Consider the following 25489-nt stretch of genomic DNA (forward strand, 5'->3'; position numbering starts at 1 on the left):
TAGATGGTCTGTATCCACTCAACGATCAACGTCTTTGTTCTTACCCATGATTTTCCTCAAGGCTCACGAAAAACAAGGCAGCGGTCCCACTGGAAAGCACTCAGCCAGACTAGTGTTGCTGGAAATTTCTCTTGGTGACCCTGGAGTTCCCCTGCTTCTTCTTCTGCCTGTCCTGGTTCACACACACTTCAGTGGCTACTAGGGAACACCAGCAAGTTTTAACACAACTGACAAGGAATGCTGCGAGCTTGCTACTTATACTGATGATTCACGTCAATGACAGCTAGAAAGAAATGTTTGTTGGTGGAAACGGAGTTGAGTCAAACTCCGCCCCTATTGTAAGGATTGAGTAACTCCACCCAGCTCAACAATCAGCTCAAATCCTCACCCAGTGCCCTAAGGTAAAGTAACCTCCAGTAGTTCCCACAACGTCTCTTCTCCAAATGACAGTCGTCAGTGGGCACGGCTGAACCCAAGGTTTATCCCCTGGCATGGGTGGCAAGCAGAGGTCCCATGGTTTTGTAACGACTGTAAATTTGCCTGGGCTGTTTGGCTTATTTAGAGCTGCATCAGAACTGGGCACAGGTGGCTGCACGCCTATAATCCTTGCTACTCAGGAGGCAGAGATCAGGAGGAGCATGGTTTAAAGCCCAGCCCAGGTAAAACAGTTTGCGAGACCCTATCTGGAAAATATCCAACTACTTGGAGTGGCTCAAGTAGTACAGCATCTGCCTAGCAGGCATGAATTTTGAGGCCCTGAGTTCAAACCCTATTACTGCCAAAAAAAATAAAGTTGCATGTTTCCTGGGGCAGGCAGGCTATGGGGTAACCCCTTCCCCTTTCACAGCTGACTCAACTTTCTATCCTGTTCCTCATGCCAGGGCCTACACCAGGAGGGCTATGACCATGTTTTCTAGCTCTCTTAAAGGAGGTGGGGGGAAAGCCAGGAACAAGAATGACTATAATACAAACTACAACACAGAACAGAACCCACTGGGGAAAGCTTGGTGAATCTGAGAGCTGGCCCCAGTCTATAAATCCACAATTCCAGTTTTCAGGTCACAGCTGTGTGCCCTAAGGTGTGATCGAGGGCACTGAGGAAGCAGAAGAGTCTAGCGGGCACTGTCACTGGACTCCCATGAGCAAGTCAGGTGTGGCTCTTCCTCAGGTTTGTGACTGCCTTGGTGTTGCCTCTTGTCTCTTGCTTGAAAGATGTCACACACTGCTCTCCAACCCACGTGGCTTTCCACAATAGCAGATATAGCAAAAAGCTAACTTTCTACCTTCACTCAAATCTGGTGGCATGCTCACTGGTGAAGTGCTCCTGGCCTGTCAGCTGACAAAACCTAAAAACTAGACTTTCCAGTTCCCTCTGGAGTTTCCAGAGGTGGCAGGAAGACAAAGAGCTCACTGGCGGAGCCAGTGACCCCTTCTGGCAGAGAGGATCTCTGAAGGATTGGAGGAGCCAGTGGGCACCAGGTTACAGGCAGAGAGAATTTACAACCTCAGAGACAGGCTGAGGGTGCCAGCCACTTCCAGTCCAATTCTCAAACAGGAGAACACCTGGGGTCTTCAGCAGGCCAGGACACACAAGTGCTGAACAGACTACATTTAAGAGCAGGAACTCCATCTTTAATTAGTCAAAAATTCTAAAATTAAACTGCAATTGTTTCTGATTTGCATGCTAGCTGGAAGTTTAAATTAAAAAATAAGAAACACAATACAGAATACACTATAAGCAAATATATATAAACAAGCCAGGTAAATTTTTAAATTATTATTTAGCAATTTGCCTTTTCCCTTAGAGATAAAAAGCATTTATATTTCACATTAGCTAACTGTGATGGGCTGAATTGTATTCCTCCAAAATTCTATCGTCTTTAGCCCAGTACCCTGGAATGTGGCCATATCTGCAAACAGGATCTTTAAAGAGGTAATCAAGTTAAAATAAGTTCAGCAGTGTGGGCACTAATCCAATGTGACTGTATCCTTATAAAAGGTAAGTTGGGACACAGACAGGTACAGAGGGACAAGTGGGAGAAGAAGGCCACCTATAAGTCATGGTGTGAGGTCTCAGAAGAAACCAACCCTAATTTTGGACACTCTGATTTTAGACTTTGAAGGCTCCAGAACGGTGAGAAAAAAGAAGAATGTGATGTTTAAGCATCCAGTCTGTGGTACTTTGATGTGGGAGCTCTGGAAAATGAATACACTAGTTCAATGATTGTCTTGTTCCAAGTATTAATATAAAAATGAGGACAATTCAGATTTCTGCTTAATAGCCATTGTCCCAGAACCATACACTTCACTTTGGTGTACTCCCTCGCCCACTCCCTTGTCCAGGGAGGCTCTGCCTTGAGAAAATGCATAGAAAAGCCTCGCTTGGGAAGACTGACAGGGAAAAAGGCTGCCATGTGACCTTTCAAACTCCAATTCTGCCACCTCCATTTTATTCAAACTTACTGAACGGGTGGTTTGCATCCAACTCCCTGTCACCTACGTCATTCTCCCTAACACAGAGAATCAGCTTCTGCCCAGCCTACATTAAAATGGCACTGAAGCCAGTCTGTGACAATCTTCGCACTAAATTAAGCAATGTTGCCAGGGAAGGGAATACAAGAAGGCTCCCAATTCCCTTGGTCTGCAGGAGGAAATTAGGGCCCAACCATAGCAGTGCCACACTCAAGGAAGAGGTGCCAAACATCCAGTCATGATCAAGTGCCACCCCCCTGCCTCCTCTACCTCACTACCTAGGCCAGCCTGGAGCCATTCTAGCAAATTTGATCTTCCTAGTTTCCCAAACCAAAGCGGCTACTACCCAGGCTACAGTGTAAAAAGGCAGGGTGCGGAAAGCAGACAACCCAGGGAGCACCGGGTCTGACAGTGAGTTTGGCAAAGGCTTTCTTAACCTGGCACTGCTGACATTTGGCTGGGGAGAGTGGAGGGAAGGCTGTGCTGTGCATTGTAGGATGGTTAACAGCACCCTTGGTCCCTATTCACTGGGTAAAGCTCTCACAAGGTGTGTCAATCAAAAACATCTGAAACTTCTCAATGCTCCTGGGAAGCAAAACTGCCCCCAGTTGTGAACCACTGGCTTAAAAGGACAGAGGCTTTGAAGAAGAGTCAGGGAGCCGCTCTGAGGTGATAGGGAAGAAGGAAGGTTGAGCTGCTGTTGACAGGTAAGGATCAGGGACGGGGAAGAGCAGTTTATAGCACTTCTCCAACTGAGGCCTGTCCAGGAAAATAAAAGTGTCTGGATTTAAGGAACAGGAAGGGGCTGGTGACTTCAGACAGAGATGTCAGTTTCACAATGTGGGCAGGATGCAGTAAGCCGAGGGAATGGAGGAAACAGCTGTCTTTCTTGTCATGACCCAGAGCCCACGGTAGCCAAGGAGAGGCTGCAGGAGGGATACCCATGAACGACCAGCAGAGGGTCTGCAGGAAGCTGGCAATAGAGGGGCTGCCTTCATTCATGTTTATCCTTTAGGGATGTTTTATCTCAAATTTCGAAATAATGTCAAAAATTCTGATGTTCCTATAATTCCATATTATTTCCAACTAAGTGTTCGTCGTTGGATAATTTGCTCCACAGTGTTTACTGCACTTAGAAGACTGAGTGGTTGTAGGGTGGGGATTTCTACACACCGCAAGGGTCACAGTGGATTAGTATGTGCCAATGAAAAGCAGAAAAAGTATATTTTCAAAAATAATTAAATTGTAGGTAACATAACCAAAAGGAATAAAAAAAAAGTTAAGACTGACTTCAGTCAAAACAAGATCTTATTAAGAACATAAAATCTGAATTTCTTGGTAGTATTCCAAAGACAGTTCAGTTTTTGTATTTTATTTGCTTACATCTTAAGCCTTAAAAGGACTTTTCAATTAGTGAGAGCATCTTGAGATTTCTTTCCTGAAAAGCCACCTATGGATTTACCTATACGGTAAAGCCTTCAAAAATCACATTTCATTACTCAGGAGGCAGAAATCAGGAGGATCGCGGCTAGCCCCAGGCAATTAATTCCACAAGACCCTATCTCGAAAATACCTAACACAAAAAAGGGCTGGTGGAGTGGCTCAAGGTGTAGTCCCGGAGTTCAAACCCCAGTACCACAAAAAAAAAAAAAAAAAAAATCATGTTTCAAAAAATATTACAAACTAACATAAAATGTTCACCATAAAATACTGGCTAACAAGTACCACTGTAAGCCAGATGTAGCATTAAGTCAAATTCACAAACTCTTCTACATATGTAGATACAGCCAAAGGACTGAAGGGATATAAAACAGAATGGCAACCAGTTGTCTCTCTTGTATTTACCAGGAGGTGACTCCTTTACATTTTTTTTGTTATAATAAGTTATTTAAAAACTGGTAAGTATCTGTGTATTATCACTTACTTAAAAAGAACGAGTAACCAAATGAAAAGAACCGAGATGCTTAGAGTAAAATAAACCAAAATTTTTCTGTTTTGCTCAAAACCAGCTACAGTAGAAGAGAAAAGTGGGACACTTGGAGGGGGAGGAATTAAATTGAACTAAACAAGGATGACATGGCACAGGCAAAAATCTTTATGTAACACAGGCAAGGTTTGGTGATTATAACAAATCTAACAAGTTTCCTAACAAGGTCTTAAACATACCCTCTTAGCTTGGTTTAACCTTTCCTTCCAGTGATTTATCAAAGAGGACAATGTATGGTTTGAACGCATCACAGGTTCATGCGATTGAGTATCTAGAGACTTTATCAAAGCATCTAAAAAGAAAATAGTTTCACCAAGAACAGGACTCCTGTTCTATAAACACCATTCGGTAAACAACACTGTGTACCGCCTCCTATCATAGCCCAAGACCCCAGTGCCTGTGTCCTCCCAGCATTTATAACCTGGCAACTTACTAGCTTAACTGTCTAGTTCCTAATTCCTGAAATGATGTGGTCCCAGAATCCTGAGCACACTGTCACAGGGAAGAAATCCTTAACCTCAGTGGTGCCCACTCAATACTGGTCCGTACTTTGAGTGCCATCCTCATGCACCCATCTCCTTCCCATCTCCACTTGGCACCTGAGACCTCACCTGAGCTTGGGTTCTGTCACACACTGTTCCCTAGCTATTTCTTCTCACCTCAGTGGCCATCGGCCAGCCAGTGGTCAAGGTGAAATTTTTTTCCCCTCTGCTCTTCTTTCTAGCTCACACATTCAGCCCATCAGCAGGTAGAAAGGGCTCCATTTCCCAATGAATCTCCAACCATCTTCTCCTTTCCACACTGATGTTCAAACCCTCCTCTCTCATCTAAGCAACAGCAACAGCTGCCTCAGTGAAGCGCAGCAAGCCACTCCCCTTTCTGCAACACTCCTGGCCCCTTTCCACCACCTCAACCATAAAAATGCAAATTCCTGTGGTGGCTCACACAGCCTAATGAGCCCTGGGTCCTGCCTGCTCCTTTATCCTCATCTCCACCAGATCTCCCAGCCCTACTAAGCCTTCTTACTCTTCCTCACACCTCTCAAGTTCATGGCCACATGCCTCCCCCGCCCCCCTACCACCACAAACAAATCCAGCTCTCTCTTTTCTGATGAGAGCTCAAAGAAACTTTATGCTGGTGGGAACATAACTGGCACCACATTTTAGGAAAGCAATTCGATAATATGGACTAAAGGTATTTAAATTCTAATACTCCCTTGATTTAGTGGTCTCATTTCAAGGAGATAGCATAAGAACAAAATCTAGTTTAAGATTTTTTGCACAAAGATATTCACAGCATCTTTTTTCTCTTATATGAAAAACTACAAGCTCACACAGAACAGACATGATTAAAAAAGACACTGAATATTCAGAAAATAGAATGTTACATACCACATATTGAAATAAGTGACAAAAATACACTGAATCTATACTGTGACCACAAATACCTAAACATGCACATTCCCTTTCCAAAAGACAAAAAGAAAAATGCTAAAATATAAAAAGAGCAATTAATATTAAAACATTAAGAGCAACTGATGCTCTTTCTGTAGGTGATAATTTTTCCTTCTTTTTTTTTTCCCCTAAATTTTTCTTAGACTTAGAAAGATGTGCAACATTTCTATTAGAGAGAAATAGCCCTTCTTATGTTTAATAGGAACAAATAACGATATAAGTAATTGTTAGCTTTCCAAGTCACCACAGAAAATTTAAGGGCACAATGTTAAAATTAAAGGCTTCTCTATGACAACATGCACAATCAATTAAATGAGAAAAAACATTTTTAACATGACAGATGAGTGAAGTACACTTGGTTTTTTTACAAAGAACTCTGAAAAAAATTAATGAAAAATTAACAACTCAAAGAAGAAATGGACAAAAAAGGCACAAATTAGCACTTCATAAAAGAGGAAGTGCAAATATACAGAGATAGCTGACCTCACTAATTAAAGGCATAAAATGACAGCTCTTCCCTTCCACATCAGCAACAATAAGGTTGAGAAAAGGTGGCAACACCGAGGTATGGAAAAAATAGGTGTTTTCATCACTGGTGGAAACAAATCATAATGCTTGAGGGGGAAATTTCTCAATATCTGTCAGCATTGACAGTGTTCATTTGATCCAGCAATTCAACTCATGAATTTATCTACAGAAACACAGAGATGTATCAATAAACACCACAGACCTTCTAAAGCATGACAAGTCTAAGAAGACATTGCAGATACATCAACAGGGAAAAACACCAAAGCCATGGTAGACCAGCACTGTGAAAGGGACAGACGGGGTCTTAGAATAAACAAAAGAAGAACTTTAATTAAAATGCCTGGAAAATCCAGAAAGATATCAGGGGATCAAAACAAGAGCAGGCTGGAATACAAAAAAACCCAACCAAACAAAAAATACAAAGCTGCAGGGAAGAAGCAAGGATTTTTAACCTCAAACTATACCACTCTGCAGCTTCTCCACAAGGAAAAAAAAAATGGGATGGGGTCAAGACTTATGACAGATGGGTGGCAACTCAGTTATTAAGTTGGTGGGGAGGGGAGGCTTGAAAATCCATGCTGCCCTGCTCCTGGCACCATTCCTCCCCATTCCTGCCCAACTTGGAGGAAGAGCACTTCTGTCTTTTTTTCTCATGCTCACATACTCACACACAGGACATATAAAGAGGGATCATGTCTTTGTTTTACAACCAGATGTATATGTTTTTCTCCATCTTGCTTCTCATTGTCAATGTCTCACAGAAACCCCTCCAAAGCTAACTCAACATACCTCTAATTCTTTCTATTGGATGGCTGAAAATATTACATGGTGCAAATATTCTGTAAGTCAGCCATTTTCAATGATGGACATTCACTTTCAGCATTTTGCCAGTAAAATGGTACAAGAAACAATCTTGTTCCTAAGACTTTATATACACTTTTATTTCTAAACAACAGATGTCCAGGATTAAAGTGTGACTAATCTCAACTGTCAACTTGATTGGATTGAGAAGTGCCTAGAACTAGTAAAGCACACCTCTGGGGTGAGTGACTGAGCAAATGCGTGTGTGTGTGTGTGTGTGTGTGTGTGTGTGTGTGTGTGTGTGTGTGTGTCTGTCTGTGTCTACGTGCACATTTCCAAGAAGGACTAAGGGCGGAAGACCCACTCTACATGTAGGCAGCACCATCCCATAGGCTGGGGACCCTAATGGAATAAAAGGAAATTCTCCTCCATACACTCTCACTGCCATGATGTCCAGCCTTGCTTCAGGCCCAGTGAAATGGAGCATATTGATCACAGGCTGAAACCATGAGCAAAATAAGTCTTTTCTCCTTTTAAATTGTTTCTCTCAGGCATTTATCACATTGATGAAAAGTCTGGCTAAATTAGTATTGGGAGAAAACACTTCTGCTACATCCTTACCAGCAAGAAGTGTTATTCTTCTCTATTGTTTACCAGTCTGGTGAGTTTCAAGCGCTGTCTCATTTAAATCCACATTTCTGAGTAATACAAACTGTTCCCCTTCTCGTGGGTTTGCTGGGTGCCCACATTTACTCTCTGTGAATTACATATTTGGGGTTGCTTGATTTTTGAGACAAGGTCTTGCTATGTAGTCCAGGGTGGCCTCAAGCTCAGAATCCTCCTGCCTCTGCTGCTTGAGTAGTGGGGTGACAGGTGTGCACCACCACGCCCAGCTTGTGTTTGTATTCTTTATTCATTTTCCTTTGAATTGTGTGTTTCCCAATTCCTAAGTTATTTTTATGGTACAGACATATAAACTCTTGTCTGTTGTATGCTATATTTACCCTTCAGCCCCTTAAACAATGTATCTTTTGGGACATACTGCAAATGTGTCTCCCTTTCTAGAGCTTAAATTTTGCTTAGGAAGTTCTTCCTCACCCTATGGTTATATGTGCAATTTCTTACATTCTCTTGTAAAATCTGAATTGCTTGTTTATATTTCAGTTTCTGAAGATTCTGGGACTTAATTCTGATGAGAATATAAAACAGAGGGCTGTGTCATTCCTGCCACCCCCACTCCAGAAGAAGAGATAATTATGCCTGTCCCAGCCTTTAGATGATGTATGCTTTTCCCCAACAGAATGGAACTATTTAACTCTGCCTCTTAATGAGAAACAGTCCTGCCTTAACTACTTGGTTCCACTGAATTATTTCTGTGCCTGGTATCACTACCACACAGATTTGATCATGAGAACTTTCTTATCATATTGTGATCACTGGTGAGCCAAGTCTGCTCTCACTAGTTTTCTTCTCGTGCTTATCTTGCTCTTCTCCAACATTATGCATTTATTCTTCTATATAAATTTCAGGATTATTTTACTGAATTAAAAAATACCACCTTGGAAATTCTAATTGGAACTATAATTAATCTACTTATTAATTTTTGAAAAAATATATTTGCATCTTCTCTATCTTCATTCCTTGAGATTTTACTTCCTATCCTTCAATAAGAAGAATATGGGCATTCGTTCAACTTTTTCCTAGGTTTTCTGGTGCTGCTGTCATAGGAATACGTCTTACCTTCCACTTCCATGTGCTTATCTTGGAAAGAGAGAAAACATAATTTCTAGAGACTTATTTTTTTACCCAGCTACCTTGGCATCTCCCTATTGGTTCTAAAATTTTGTTTTCCCTCCAAGCTTTTAGAATTTCTACACATACAAACATTTCACTGAACCTCTAAGACAACATTGAATAATAACTGTTAAGGAATACATCCTTGTTTCATTGCTAATTTTAATTGAAACAGTTTTAGAGTTTTGCCTTTTATCAAATGTCTGCTGTTGGGATACACACACACACATGTACATATATATGTGTGGATATATATATATATATATATACATATATATGCACCTTTTAAAATTTTTGCTCCTATTTTGCTGTTTTAGATTATATTTTCTTAGGAACAGCTGCTAAACTTAAGCAAATGGCTTTCCAGCCTCTGTTGGCCTGTCATAAATGCTTCTCATTTACTATGTTGGTACAACAATGGATAACAGTCCTTAATCATCCTAGAAAAAAACAACTATTTATTAAATCGCATTAGCCTTTTGACGCACTCAAGATACTATGTGTTAATAAATTACTATGAATTTCTGTGTTTACTTACATAAATAATATTGGTTTACACCTTTCTCCTTTAAAATGTATCCAAGTTTTTAAGTTAAATTATAATGGTTCTATAAAATGAACTAGGAGACTTCCCATGTTTTACTATGTCTTAGGATAGCACAAATAACTCTGAAATTTTCTGTTCTTTTAAGGTTTAACTCAGCTAAAAATCCAGAGTGCGGCTGCCTTTTTCTTTGGTAACTCTTAACCACTTTTCTTAGCTCTTCTATAGTAATTATTCAATTATTCAACTGATCTGTTCTACCATGCTTCTTGGATCAACTTTGGTAATTCTTATTTCACTAAGAAATCTGCCCTATGTTTTCGGATGTGTTGCTGAGGGTTATGTGTAGTATTTTCCTATACAGCCTATTAATCTCTTCTGTATCCCTTTCTTATTCCTATTACCTATTTCTGCTCTCCCTTTTCCTTTAGGTAGGAGAGGATTAGCAATCCATCCCTGAGTAGAGGTCAAATGGAATACACTGTTAAATGTTCACCCTCCATTTCACATTTGGGAGAAAGTGACTGGGTTCATAGACATGTTTTAAAACCTATACAGGTTTAAAACACACCCAACAGAATAAATTCTGTAGCCTCTCTTAAAACATCTACTGTAATCAAGACAATGTTCCAAAGCTAAGCTATCACACAACCCTGTATGAACAAAGTTCCATTCTGAGGTCATCACAGTGAGCTTACTGCTAGTGCAGGATTTTGGTCTATTAGGTGGGGGAGACCTTTTACAGTACAGGTTGATATGTAATTTTCAGGAAGTCAAAAGGAGTGATTCTTGAGAACCTACGTCTCTTCCAGGTCCAGCAATACACACTGCCAGAAGAGACCTTCTCTATGTGACAGCTTCCAATGGCAACTCTCAAAAACTGGTGGTGAAGTATCCCCAGGTGGGGTGGGAGGGAGGCTCTGACCTAATTAGAAAAGTGTTTGATGCCAGAAGGGGAGGGGCTACTGCTTCTTTAATCCTCACACTATAGGGGATTTTTGAGACTTAAAAGTTCCCAACCTGGCTGGGGCACTTAAAAATGACACTCAAATAAAATCACATTCACTTATGCTCTACTAATTCAGAGTTATTTTATGATCTGGAAAGAGTTCAGACTCACGTTTCCATTTTTAGACTCTATGACAACAGGCTGAGAAGGAAGCTCAGCTCAGCCTACTTGGGGGAACACACTTTAGAAGCTCTGACTCATGTAAACAACTAACATCTTAATAATTTATGTTAGCTAAAGCAAAGATTTCTATTTGGGTTGCTAACCATAGACCCTGTAAGCTAGAACCCAAAGGATAATTTTAATATTGTCCATATTTAATTTTTTCGCTTTGTTCCTGAATGATTTCCCTAACGCATCTCAACAACTAAAATGTTATCGTTAAACCCCCACTGTAACACGAACTCTTTGGTGGGAGAGAGCATTTAATGTTCCCCAGGGTCTTGATGCCATGTGTACCCTTCCCTTTACACTATGTCTACTTTTAAGGAGAAAGGATCATAATCCCACCTTAGGTGAACAACCACCAAGACACAACTAAACTGTATCCTGTTCAAACAATCTGCAGACCCTGGGCACCAGCCAGATTCAGTGCACATGTGCGAGTCAGGGAGTGACTGTGCCCAGAGAACATCACTGCCGGAGGGGCACTGATGCAGCTGCTACTAAGTCACAGCTATAAAAACATGGAATACGGCCCCGGAGTTCTAGATCATCAAATCTTAGAAGCTTCGGCTGGTTCTGAATAAGACTGGCAACCTGAGTACCTAGATATATTCCTACTGTGCTAGAAATAGCAATTGCACAGTGCTTCCCTGTCTTGTGCACATATCCACATCACTCTACCTGCCTTAACCCATTCTGCAGGGAGGAAAATACAACTCTAGAACCATAAATCACACAGATCCAAAGCCCTGCACTGGTTAGAACCCTTTTCCTATTTTCTAGAAAAATCCTTTAAAATGAGTATCTGTTTGCACTCTGATTTTCATTTGCGAAAAATTAAATGGAATAATCTTTGTTTTCCAAAGTTCAGTGATAGTCAACTCCTTATTATGGATTTTTTAAAAAATTACCTGCTTTAGCCAGGGAGAATTTTCAGATATTTTCCTATTGTACTTTGAAGTACATTTTACTTTCTGGTGGCAATGTTTCTGTTTCCATTCTTGACAAATGAGCAATTACTAAAGCTTAAGGAAAAGGTAGAATGTCTGTTTTCACAATGCAAAGGCCAAGAGGGGAGGGGGAGACAGGTCACAAGGCTCATGACTGGGATAAGGTGGGCAGGCAGAGTGCCTTAAAGTCACCCCATATTCTCATCAAAATGCTGCTGCTGGTGTACCATGAAGCTTACCTGTACCCTACAGAGGTAGGAGTACAACTGGTTCCTGCTTGCATGTTTGCCTAATGAAGTCCAGGAGCTATACACCACCATGGCTCCCCCAAACTTCCACACACACTAACAGCTCCAGTCTCAGCAACAGTAAAACTCTACCACTTGCCACTTCTGTAACACACTGGCTCTTCACCCATTCTCTCCTGTCTTAGCTACACTAAGTTACCTTAGTGTCAGCAGAGACAAATGTCTATGTGCCTGGGTTTTAGACAATGCTGCTGCCTCCAGAGGTTTACACCTGAGGCCAAGAGGCAGCAGCCCAGTTAAACACAGCTCCACAAGCAGGGAGACTGGAAAACTTGCTGGAATCTGCAAACTGACTTCATATACATTTGAAGTTTTAATAAATCCTATACCCAACCAAGGGGGTATCTTTCACACTCCTGAGAATAGCTTTTATTTCATTCAGAAGAGGGAAAGTAACTAAGGAAAGCTTCATGTATTAAGCTGGGATCTGAACTGGATCCCACTCAGTAAATAAGCAAGTTTCACCCACACAAAGGGAGACAGGAGGCCCTAGGATACCAGATTTCTAAATGCAGACAACAGCACAGAGGAAACAAGAGTCAAAACCTATACAGGAAATGCAGGCAGCTTGGCCAGAATGAAGGGGCAGAAATAGAGGTGAGGGGAACTGGGTTGGACCAGAATATATTTCAGAATATTCTACCTGAATACAAGAGAAAGGATGGGCGCCTTCTTCCCTCTCTTCATCACTAGTGGTTTCTACCACTTCTAATATAAAACTTCAACTAGTGACTAATGGATAGCCCTGAAATTTCAAGATTCTACTCCCCACATGTTTTCTATTCTTATTCTACACCAATTAATCATCTCATTTCCCTCTTCTAACTGACGCATTCCATAGTCTCTGCCTCCCTCCTTCTCATATTTTCTCCCCCCTTCCCATCCCTCTAGTCAAAATAACCCAAGCTACTTTGGATTACAAAACAAACTTTCAAATATTTTTACCAAAAACATTTCTTCTAAATATAACTTCTACAATTTTGAGAAAGGGCAAATATTTTTGCCAGGTGACTATTTACCTTCCTTTAATCTCTGTTATGCCTTCAACCATTTGTGAACACAACAGATTGCCAGCAGTGTTACTTCAGGGCTTAACTGCTCACACTTCTACCAGCTCACAACTGCCCAAGAACTAGCTGGCTAGTGACCATAAAACCACACTAAGTCTTTAAGAATTCAAGGAAGTAATGCTCTGAAGAACAGGAAACACAAATCCGTCATAATAAAAAAGATACCTACAACTGATTCTGTATTGCCTGCTATCTTTGGTAGATGTCAGAATATCTGTAATTAATGATAAAATATTTACTCAAAGAGTTTAAACTACCAATCCAAACATTTCTGTTGAGGTGTTCAGTTCGTTGGATATTTGTATCTAACATGCATTCTATGTAATCATTGGTGTGATAGATCTTGTTTCCTACCTTTTATTTAAATCTATATTTTTCTTTTCATTGTGACCCATTCAATTTCACAGTTGGGGAGTTTCCCTTCATCTCACAAACCATTTGGTCTCTGCTGCTTTTTATAACACCTTCTTGATTTTATTAAGTAGTCCTCAGGAAGGTGTACAACACTCATACATCCTTGTATGTGAAGAGTGTTTAATGTTATGAAAATTATGGAAATTCTAAATCTAATTTTAAAATGACTTGACCAATGGTCAGAAACATGTGTAATTCACACACATCACAACCTGTCACCAGTCAGCACAATGACACATAACTTTCAAGTATCTATCTAAACGTCTGTTCACTCACTTGGCTGGAGTGCTCCAGTGAAAACCCTGCCCAGTGGAGATTTCAAGGTTTCTATTAGATCATAAGCATCTTAAAGTTAGACTAATTGTCATCCTTTCTGTATTGTGTACAATCAACTTGTCTATTAAGCAAAATAAATGCTTATATAAATAAATGAATCACCATTAGCTATTTTGTCTAAATGCATTAATGACCACAAAGTCAAGTACAGATGGACACCATAACAATCTGGTAATAAAGCCAGCAAGGCTTTACAATTCATAAAGGTTGAATTTTTATAAGTTGTCCTCTGAAACCAGTTAATTTTGTGGGAAAAGCAATGACTTTTCTGTAGTAGTTGGTTTGAAGTGGATTCCTTTACACCAGGCTGATAAGATTAACCAGCACAAATCTTAAAATACAGAAAAGTTTCTTTAATTATTCCCTTAATAAATCATAGTACATAGTTGTTATCTTTCAAATGGCACAAGTTTTTAGGGTCTGACTCACTCATCTTTTCAGACAGTTTGGCAGGACTTAATTTATCTGAGAGATCAACTACCAAATGGAGAATTTCATGTAATTATATAAAAAGTAAAATAATCTGAAAAGTGTTTTTACCAGTCATAGTTATTTTAACCTTCACTAATTCGGATGCAGCCAACATAGTGTAGAAAAAAAAAATCATCGTTTCTTAGTATAAAAAGTTGTCTTTTAAAAACAAAAACAACAACTCTTATTCTTGTACATTTATCAACACTACATATTATTAGGCTAAACTTGTCCCTATGGTCTGCTAAGCATCATCACTGCACCTATATATTTAGATTACTTGCCAGTTGCCAATATTGGCCCTCTGAAAGTGAAATTTAAGAGACTAAAATACTGAATCTAGTAATACAGGATTTTGATCATGACAAGGATTTTACTACTATCTTTCACTACAAGGTCAGTTTGTGGAGAATGTAAAGAGTAATTTGCAATTAAGTTTTTATTGAAGTTCACACTGAAGCCTAATGTCACCAGTTATCAGCACATGTTCATCCATGCTCGTACACACCCCTCTCCTCCAGGTAGCAGTAAAGCAAAGATGTGAAACTAGCAATGTTCCCAGGCTGGTATATAGACTAGGCAGCATATTAAAGTCCTTAAGGTCAATGATGAGAAAAGGCACAATAAATTACAGCTAGCTCTCAGTGTTCATGGGGCGTTGGCTCCAGGACTCCTGCCCTCAGGACAGCAAAGCTATAAGGAAGCTCAAATCCCCTACTGAAAGTGGCACGGTGTTTGCATATAACCTATGCATGTCTTCCCATCAAGTTTACACTATGTCTAGATTACTTATAACACCTAATACAATGTAAGTGCTATGTACATATTCTACTGTTGTTTAGGGAATCATGAGAAGACAGAAATCTGTTACATATTCAGTACAGATGCATTTTTTTCACATGTGTATTTCTGATCTGGGGTTGACAGAATCTTCGATTGGCTGAACCATAAATATGGACCCTCTAGGTATGCAAGGCTAACTATAAGTACACGAGGAATGTATAAATTACCATGAACAGAGTACGAAATAAGTAACACTAGAGTACTTGCCAGATGGACAAGTATGAGGTATTAGGGATCAACCCAGAAGAGTGATGAGGGCTATGTTGAATGTATGAAGCAGGAATGGCAGGTAATGCCACCTGGGAAAGACTCCACTACCAAAGGGACCAATCCTGATCCCCTTCCAGGGGAAGGTCAGGATGGGACCCAGGACAGGCAAGCTGGCATATCAGGAGAAAAGGGAGACCTATTTGTTGAAAAGGAGCCTGCATCCTGTTTACAAGTCACTGCTGCATCCACTTCTGAAGAGAACACCAGGCCAGCTTCTCCAACTGACATGCACATGAGGCCCTGGGAATTAACAAGCAGATCCACCTAACTCAGTACCTCTGGGGCATTTTGTCTATCTGACATCCTGCCTATCTGACAAGCATGCAGGTGACACGCTGGTCCATGGACCACTCCAAGTAGCATTAACCTAGATGACACCTGGCTGAGGCAGGCAGACAGAAGGAGTGCAACAGAAAGAACACCCCTGTGGCAGGTGGCAGGCAAGAGAGCTGAGCTCATGACTCTCCTGTCATTTCCTGCATTTCAAGGCCTTCATCTGCAGAAGAAGAAGCCCATCTCCAAGACTCCTTTCTGGTTTTCAAAACTTAAGTCAGGGAGAAAAGTTTACCTGAAAATCTGCCTTTTACATGAGGGGTTGAAGAGCAGGGCTGACCTTGAAGTAATAAGAGGTGCTGAGGAATTATATGTCTGTGAGACAAGAGAGGAAGACCTTACTTATTCCTACTGGAATGCCTGGACAAAAATGCAGAACGACAAATACGCAAGGCTATTTTTTACAGAACACCACACAAGCCTGGGAATAAACCATGTCTATCAGTTGAGGGCTTTATTACTTCCATACAACATAGTAAAGCCATCCTAGGCCAAAGGAAAATGGAAATGTTGGATGAAACCCCATGGAGAGTCAGCACTGTAGCAAGTCAGCCTTGACCTATACCCACAGGACACAGTACTTCAGAGAACTTGGATTTCTCAAATACGTGATAAGTTACCTCACACGAAAAGCAAGTGAGTCCCTGCTTAAAGACCACCACTCAGTTTTAATTCCCATACTGGCTCAGTCATAGCAGTTATACTGTCTGGGTGACAGTAAAGTAGATTATCAAAGTATCTTCTTAGGGTATGACACTTAACCAAATACTTCTTTAGGTACTAGTGGAACCCAAAAGTACATAAGCTATTATTCCATTCCCAAAGTTAGTTTAATCTAATTAAGAAAACAAGGAGTAAATGCATAAAAAAATTAACCTTGAAGATTTTGAAGAGGAAGGCAGGATGACAATAAAAGGAATCAGAAATGAGTACATGATTAACTGAATAATGAATTAATTAAACAGGCAAAAATCTCCCTAAGAATTGAAACGAGGGAGAAATCACAGAGTGGATGAGAAAAAGCAAGTTAACCTTTCCACGCTGGTTTCCTTACCACCAAAGGGAACATTAGACTTGATTAACTTTGAGAGTGGAAACGCATCTGCAATCCCAGCTACTTGGGAGGCAGAGGATGGAGAACTGCCACTCTGAGGCCAGCCCAGACAAAGTTTGAGACCCTATCTCAGAAATGAAATATAAACAAAAGAGTGAGGAACATGACCCCAGTATCAAGAGTGTTTGACTAGCTTGCACAAGACCCCGAGTTCAATCATCAGTACTGTCCCCTCCCCCAAAAAAAGGTTATACATATTTTTTAACTCTGAGATGGCCTTCTGTTTCAGCCTTGATCATACAGTGAAGTAAGCAGCAGACATGTCCTTATCCTGTCACAGACATGAGGAAGTTGACCCAGGCCTCTCCAGGGCTACAGAAGGGTCCCTGTGACAGCCAGCCTATAATTGGGTCTTGCACCAGCTACCACAGAACTGAGAGGTGCACCTTCCAACACAGCAGGGAGTTTGTCCTGCCCCTCCATTTCTCCCTTCAGGCAGCTGAAACTAGAAAAGCACCAAACTAGGGCCTGGGGTGTAGCTCAGTGATAAGAGCACTTGCCTAGGATGCATAAGGTCCTGTGTCCTACCCCAGCACTGCAAACAAAAAAGAAAAGAAAATCAAGTAATTATCATATTTCTTAACTATTTAGCTATGTTTAAAAAAGGCACTTTATCAATACTTTTAATTCGAGCTGGGTGCCAGTGGCTCATACCTCTGATTCTAGCTACTCAGGAAGCAGAGATCAGGAGGATCACAGTTTGAAGCCAGACCAGCCAAATAGTTTGAGAGACCCTATCTTAAAAAAATCCCATCATGAAAAAAAAAGGGGGGGGGTCTGGTGGGGTGGCTTAAGGTGTAGGCCCTAAGTTTAAGCCCTAGTACTGCCAAAAATAAAAAAATTGAATTTAAAAGATGTCTTATTGTCTTAAAGTTATGCCATTTACATGTCCCACTAATTCACTGATTCAAAGGGCCCTACTGAGCAGTTTTGTGAGAAAGAACAAAAAACTATCCACTCTTTGTGGATAGGGTACTCAGGGATCTCACATTGTTTTCTGTGGTATTTCTTATTGTGTATATCATTTAAAACAAAGTTGCTTGACCTTAACACTACTGACACTTTGGGCTGGATACCAGTGTGTGAAATGTCTCCAGATACTGTCAAATGGACTTTGGGGGAGAGGCGGGGAAAGAACTACAAGTAGTTGAGAACCATTGACTTGAAACAATTCGTGATATGTGTACATGTAACAAGATTTCAATGGGGATTAAATGACTACTTTTTAAAACCTTTTATAAGGCCACATAAACCTGTTTGTCTTATAAACCATCACTAAGGAAGACCAGAGATGCAAAATTATGGTTTTTCCCCAGTGCTTTCAAAAATAATAACTATAATGTCTAGATTGAATAATTTCTTAGAATCAAAGAATTCTGATTAGAAATCAGACTTCACTCCATCCATCCCAAGATTCTAAAATAAACATCACAGCACCCAACCTAGCCAAGCATGAGGCTGACCATGGTCTGGGAAAAGAGCCAAAATGGACAACTCATGACCACTGTGTGCCACCCAACCCACCCACACCCACATCCTGCCTCAGAGGGACCACATTGCCCAAAGATCATGTTGCTACCCACAGCTAACACGGGCCCCATCCTCTAAAGTAGAATTAAGGCCAGGGAAGAAGAAAGATTCACTGAGGAAGGATGTGTAACACATATTTTAGGCTAATGTCCTGAGGTTTCTTTTTTATTTATTTATTTTTTCATTATCTTCTTTATTTTTTTTTAATATTTACTTTATTTTTTTTTATTATTCATATGTGCATACAAGGCTTGGGTCATTTCTCCCCCCTGCCCCCACCCCCTCTCAGGTTTCTTATATGTCACCCTGCTTCTTTTGGCAGTGAAGGTATAGGAGAATACTTCAATAACCAACATGTAAAGAGGATGAATAAGTTCTCAAGGGAAATCGGAGAGACTGGAGGTTGGTGCCATCCAGATTTTTAAAAACTAGTTCTGAAAGGTGCCCCTTAAACATCATACAAAAGGACATAATCACTTTTGTGACAATAAAAGCTACTTCTCATCTTTTTTTTTTAGGTATCAATATGAACACAGAAATCACCATCGGCACATATTTAGGTCACAAGAAAACGGCTGATACCACCTGTCCTACAAGCTGCAAGGTCATGCAGACGGTGCTTCTGTCTACACAGGAGCCAACTGGTGTCCCAGCAAAAAGGGACCAGCGCAGACGGTTGCCAGAGTGGCTGAAAGAGACCACGCAGTTACCATCTGCATCTGGGAAATATTAATCATCCAATACCATCACCACCACCTGGACAGACTGGATGACAGCAGTTCCCTAGAGCAGGCTCACCAGAGGGTGTCTGGATTCCAGGGTCCCAGACCACCTGGAGTCCCCCACCAGTGAACAGCTCTGCAGCTGCTTCTTCTACAGTTCCACCTCATCTATCTCAGCTCAACTGCACCAAAGGAAAGATCACATAACTGGAAAACTGGCTCAGCCCTGATCCCACCAGTGGGCAGCAGGCTGGAAGGGAAGAAATCCATGGGAGGAAGACTATGGAGTTCAACTGGGAAGTCCCAACCAAGCTAAATGTTAATCGAGGCCTAGAATCATTTACAATAAAGATCATTAACCGGTGCTCAGGTATGAGGTGGGAGTTCACATGTTGAAAAAGTGTTGCAAAACACACCTTTTGAGAGAGGTAAGAGAAATGTACATCAGTGGGTAGGCAGAAGCAGAATGGAATGGGGGGGGTTGTGTTGGGGAGGGGTAGGGCAGGGCATTGCTTGCTTCCACAGCTCCCTGGGTTTATTTTGTTCTTCCTGCTCCTTTACCAGGTATACCAGGTATAACTGTTACCTCATGTGCGAGCAGGTCACAGATAAGGAATTATAAAAGGTAAGGTTTGTGGGGTATCTCTCAATAGAAAGTCTCCTTTTAAGGTGAAGGCTTAGGCTCTACAATTCCAAGTCACACACAGAAAGAATGGCATGCTACCCAGTCATTACACTGCTCAGCTATTTTCCCCACATCCAAAGACTCAATTACACATAATTCTCAAGCAAAACAAGAAATCACCATCGAGCCAACGGGGTCAGAAGTTCAATTTCACACATTACGAATGGCCATGATTTAGAGGATTTCTGACAAATGTCCTTTCTGAAGTATTTCAAGTCGCTGTACATGCTGGGGCTTCCTCCTCCACCCCTCAGGACACCACTCTAGCTCATGTCTCAGCGTTTGTCTGAGGCAGCCCGAGTTTCTCACTGCTTATGGAATTGCCCCAACACTGTATCATTGCCCTGGTTTTCCATCCAGCATTGCATAATTCAATTTTACTGAAATTATAGATATGCCATAGAGCACGATTTGCAACTAAACTGTAAGAAAACAAATGGAGAAAGGAGAACCATGCTGTCTCTACCAGCACAACTGACATCAAATGGAAAGACAGCTTATTCTAGAAAACTCTTAGATGTTTCTTAATGGCAATCCTCTTTAACTTAAAAAAAAAAAAAAGAAGTGCCCATTTTACTTTGTCCTAAGAGGAATAAAATTTCTATATTTGGAGGCTGAAGAATATGGGAGAGAAGACAAATGAATAATGAGCTAGCACTCAGGTACCCTGTTTCCTCATTTTTTAAAAGTTCTCAACTGAATGTCTGTCCATATAAGAGCAAAACCACTAAATCTGAAGACCAAGTGATAAACCATGTGACTCATCACCAAGTCTTTCTAATAAAAGTATAAAACAAATGAGGAAGGTGTGTGTATCCCAGGAAGTAAGTCACAAACAATACAGGCGCACCTGTCCAAGGCAACCAAGACGACTCCATAAGCTATGTTTTAAATTGAGTTCAATATATACTGAAGTCTAAAATGGAAAAATAAATAAATAGAAGGTCTGTCCTCATTTCACTTGGGGTTTTGTACCAAATTTCTGAACTCTGTGTGACAGATCCCCTCACTGTGTCTATTTTTGACATTTTCAGGAACACGGAGACGACAAACGCAATAATTTATTCATGCAGGAGGGGGAGGCACCAGACCATTATCTGCATATTTTTTCAGTGCACTGCCCTGAAAACAGGTTTCAAATAAAATGACAGAGGCTGTACACATAAGTCATTAAATTTTTTCACTGTATTATCTTTTAATTTTTGAAGCATGCAAAAAATGTCTAATGAACATTTTTTTAATTAAAAAAAACAAGTTTAAAGAATTCCCCAAATTCTGGCACATTTGGGTTAAAATTAATAGATTCACGGTAAAAAAAAACCAAAAAAACAAAACAACCAGTCTTTTGCTACTGTCCTCACAGACCAAGTAAAAAGGGAAGCGGAGCCTTTGGTGGCACTTACCAGATTCCAGGCAGGATGACTTCTTTCAAAGGGGAGAGAAAGCAGGCTAGTCTAGATGCAGACGGTTGGTCTGTTTCCCCTAACAACAGCAAGAGCGGAAGAGAAATCCAGGTCTGCCAGTTCCCGACAGGTAATCAACAGCCTGGAGCTGGCAGGGGGAGGTCCCTGCAAGGGGAGGGTTCTGAGCAGCTACCGCCCAGGTAGAGCCACACAGCCACCCACCAGGCGCCCTCCAGCTGTGTGGGGCCGGCTGTGCTGAAGCCTGCCTGGGCTGCAAGCGGCTGCTGATGCCTCCTGCCTCTCGAATCAGGAGCAAATTCAAACGTGGAGAAGAGAGACAGCTCATCAGAGGCGGCCAGCCAATGACTACGGGAGAAACTTCATGGGTTCAAGGGACACACAGAAAACAACTCAAACCACAGCCCTCCTTTTTGAAAATGAATGATGATTTTTCCTAAATGCTTCTGCCAATGTTAAAAGGAAGAATATTCAAGGGAACAAGGAGACTCCATACTTTCGTTTAAATAATCGTTCCTTTGTCCCTCTAGGTAGAGAATGAGTCTATATTTTCATCAGCCAAAACAAGCTTTGGGTTCCATCTACACAGACTTGTTAGCTTGGTGGCACTGAGCAAGTTTTCTGAACCTGTCCCACCCTCTGCTTTCTCACCTGTGGATACAGAGCCCTGAGACTTCCTCCATGCCCTGTCCTGAGGAATCAGCGAGATGACAGGTGTTCTGCACTCAGGGTGCCTTTGCCCGTCTACATTTCCTTACCCTCCAGGGGCGTGAGTGCAAAACTACTGTCCTAACTTATCTACAGTTTCCTCTTTCCCCTTTTCTTAGAGCCTTGGGTAAAGACTGATCCCAGAGGCTGGGGTTGGTGGGCAGGAATAGTTCAATGGTACAGCACCAGCACTACAAAATAAACAAATAACCCACTGCATGTCTAACAGCAAAAGGTATTTCTCCCATCCCCTTTTAACCATATCTCCAACAGGTCAGAAGGCCAAGTTTAAAATCAGTTTTGAATACAGTGGTCATAGAGACAGATCCCATGACTCATACCTAAACCCTGCCAGGGGACACCAAGATACAGCTAAAGGTAGAAGAGTCTTCTGCCCAAAGTTCCACATAAATTCCTATGTCAAGGTCAAGCGGATGCTCACTACCAAGAGCTGAGAGTGTGGAGGGAAGAACTGACACGTAATTGAACCAGGTCTTTTTCTAAAACGCTTCCTTTTAAAGACAATTACTTCTTATAATGAGAATTACTAACTACTAACACCACTCTTTAATAAAGATGACAAGCAAGTGAGCTACCCACTCAACAATATGCTTATCAGGTGACCTTCCGTGGGTGGGATGGGGAGACCCAGAGTCCTACCTGGGCCAAGAGGCCACCATCACCATCTGGTGGTGGCTGTTGCATATTGCAGTCATGAACTCTACACCATCTTCAATCCACTCTCCCAAAAGGCAGCCCAGGGAATTCCTCCTCTATTACACTAACTTTCTGACAGCTACTTTGGCTGCTCAAGGAAAACCTTCATTCTTTCCCACCAGATCTTATTTCTGATCTTCATTTCTTCCCACAGTTCTGCTTCTCCCTACCCACCTCATTTCCCCACCTAATATCTGGAGATGGGGTTACAAAGAATAAAATTCTCAAAATACATAGAGAAAAGAGCCAATATGTTCCCCAAATTGAACCAAGACCCAACAACACTGATAAGGCAGCCATCTTCAGCCAGTGCTGGGAAGAGAGCAGTTGAAGACCCAGGAAGTATCAGAGAAGAAAGGGTCCTGGAGCTGGGTCCTGACTAAGGAACAAGATAGGAGAGCTCTGATAAGTTGCTCTCTACTTGCAATCAGGTCAGAAACAAGAATATCTGAGCAATGTTCCTAACCACTTCTCTCCACCCAATCCTTCATCTATCCCTCAAATACAATAGGTCCAGAAGGCTCTCAAAAGCAGATACCAACCCAAGGGGGAAATTATCAGAGCAAATGAAGAAGAATTTGGAAAATTCATATTTAAGGGTTGTCACTGGGATAGTCTCTTAAGTAATCCTAGTGGTTTCTAAGAAAGACCCAGGGGGAGGATAATAAGTATGGGTTTTATAGGCAGCTGTGCCCAGCTGTGGCACAGGTGCAAATCTTTCTACATGTGTAGCAGCACTTGTTTGGCGTATAATAGAGAGGATGGTACCGAGGAAGAGAGGAATTATCAGACCTTTCGACTATGTAAAATGTCCTGGCTTTTAGTCACAGTATATTTGCAACACTATAAAATTAAGAATCTCACCTATATTTAGTTTAAGTATATACTAGAATAATTCAAGAGGTAAGTTTCAGTACCTTTTGTCTTCCAATCAGATGAATGCTCTCCAGTATAAAACAGTCCCAAGAAATAGCTCATCTATAACACAGATTGTATTAAAAATTCAGCGCGTGTGCACACACACACACACAGACACACAGACACACACACATAAAGGTCTTGATTTTTTCTTAGCCTCTGTGCTTTTAAAAAAAGCTTTGCAACAGTGGACTGGAGGTGTGGCTCAAGCAGTAGAGCACCTGCTTTGCAAGCCTGAAGCCCTGAGTTCAAACTCCTGTTCCACAAAAAAAGAAAATGAACCTTTGTAACTAATCACAAGTGCATCCCCAAGGCCCCACAGACTGCAGTGCTGTGTTGGAACATGGCAACATCCAACTTCGATTGTTTAAAACAAGCAGAAATGTAGCCTCTATGCAAAGAACACTCTATTTGTTTAAAAATCCTTTTTTAAAATCCCTGGTGGTCTCTTGCCCATGTCCATGGAGCAAGCTGAGCACAAATTAGCAAATGGTGATCAATTCCTGGAGGCCCTGGAGGAGAACTCTGTTCTCCATCTCCCTGTACAGCACCTTTCAAAATGTCTTTCACCACAAATGGATGGCTTCTGAATTCCACTGGAAGACAGAGCACGTACCCAACGGCTGCATCTCCACCAGCTGACCTGGCAGAAAGCAATGATGCCTGTGCTCGGCTAGGTAGGAAACAAATGAACCATGTAGACATGGAAAAGCAAGTCAAGGCAGCAGAGTAAGAAACACTGGAGTGAGTAGCAAACTGCCAAAGGGCTAACAACGAGTCACAAACCTGGATCAGCCAGGAATCGGGAGACTTGTAAACTAACTCTAGGGATCCCCTTCACTACCTTCTTTGCTTGCTTTTTGGGGGGGGGTAGGAGCAGTGATAAGACAAGGTCTCATAACCCAGGCTGTCCTGGAACTTGAACTGACAATCCTCCTGCCTCCACCTCTTTGAGTGCTGGGACCCCAGCCACCACACCTGGCTTCGATTTAATATCTTAACTTCCCAAATTCAGCAGCGTACCATAAGGAACATCCCTGCCATTCCTCTTCTTGTTACCGAGTCAATGGTATGTTGACAGGCAGTCAACAGTGACTGGGAGTCAAGTCATTCGTGATCCTGGGCAATGCATTTAACTCTTGGTTACAGCACGCCCATTTGTTAAAGGTGACATCTTTTTGTCCTGCAGTGCTGTGATCCAGGCTCACACGTTTAGGAGCCCAGGCTTGCAAAGCCAACATGAATGCTGTGTCATTCAGCACGTATTGCTCAGGCCACTACCACATGTCTATCAACCACTGTGCGCCACTGGAGTTTCCTAATGGAGACCTTGTCAGGGCGCCTTTCACCATCCAGTCTTGTCTTGAATTTCTCAAGTCCGGTTCAACCACAGTCTTATGTGTATTGAACACATTATTATGTGTATACAATCTAGTCGTGTATGAATGTGATTGCTTTATAATGAGCCTTCCTCACTTAAAGTTCTAAGCTGCTATACAATAAGGCCAAAGTCTGTTTAGGAATTTACTTCAGACAGCTTTAATTCCAGGAACTTAGCTACAAAATCCAAATAAATAAAAACAGCCTCTGAATTCTGCAGCAGCAGCCACTAAGGCCAGGCCCGTGAGCCCAGAGCTGCTCTCATTACAACACAATTCTGAACATGCTCCATTATTTAGCTACCCATTAGGAAGAGTGGCTCCTGGTCTGCTATAAAGACAGCCAAACATCATTACTATAGCAACCCAAGCACATGATTCATTGATATAGGGGGCATTTAAACATGGCATGCATTGTAATTAGCAGCAGTCAACTCAGAAATCAGTAAATCATAAGCTTGGTACACCACCTTCCACCTGCAGATAGAAGATGGGATTTATTTAAATAATAGGGGTGAAGGATTGGCTTTGAGTAGAAATCATAGA

The 25489-nt window shown here is 41.4% G+C and overlaps 1 protein-coding gene across 5 annotated transcripts in view; it reads right to left on the reverse strand.

Annotated features, from left to right (window-relative positions):
* Nedd4l (NEDD4 like E3 ubiquitin protein ligase) overlaps positions 1–25489 on the reverse strand; it is a 297017-nt gene that overhangs the window by 159115 nt on the left and 112413 nt on the right. Inside the window, exon 1 of one of the 5 annotated variants that reach the window (XM_074069746.1) lies at positions 21204–21337. The exons of 3 other annotated variants lie outside the window; for them this stretch is intronic. The gene's annotated coding sequence lies outside the window, so the exon portion shown is untranslated. Of the gene's footprint in view, positions 1–44; positions 99–21203; positions 21338–25489 lie in introns of those variants that run through there. One more of the 5 variants, XM_074069747.1, reaches the window with a different exon arrangement.

The sequence above is a fragment of the Castor canadensis genome, chromosome 4 (genome assembly GCF_047511655.1).
Source record: "Castor canadensis chromosome 4, mCasCan1.hap1v2, whole genome shotgun sequence".
Taxonomy (NCBI): domain Eukaryota; kingdom Metazoa; phylum Chordata; class Mammalia; order Rodentia; family Castoridae; genus Castor; species Castor canadensis.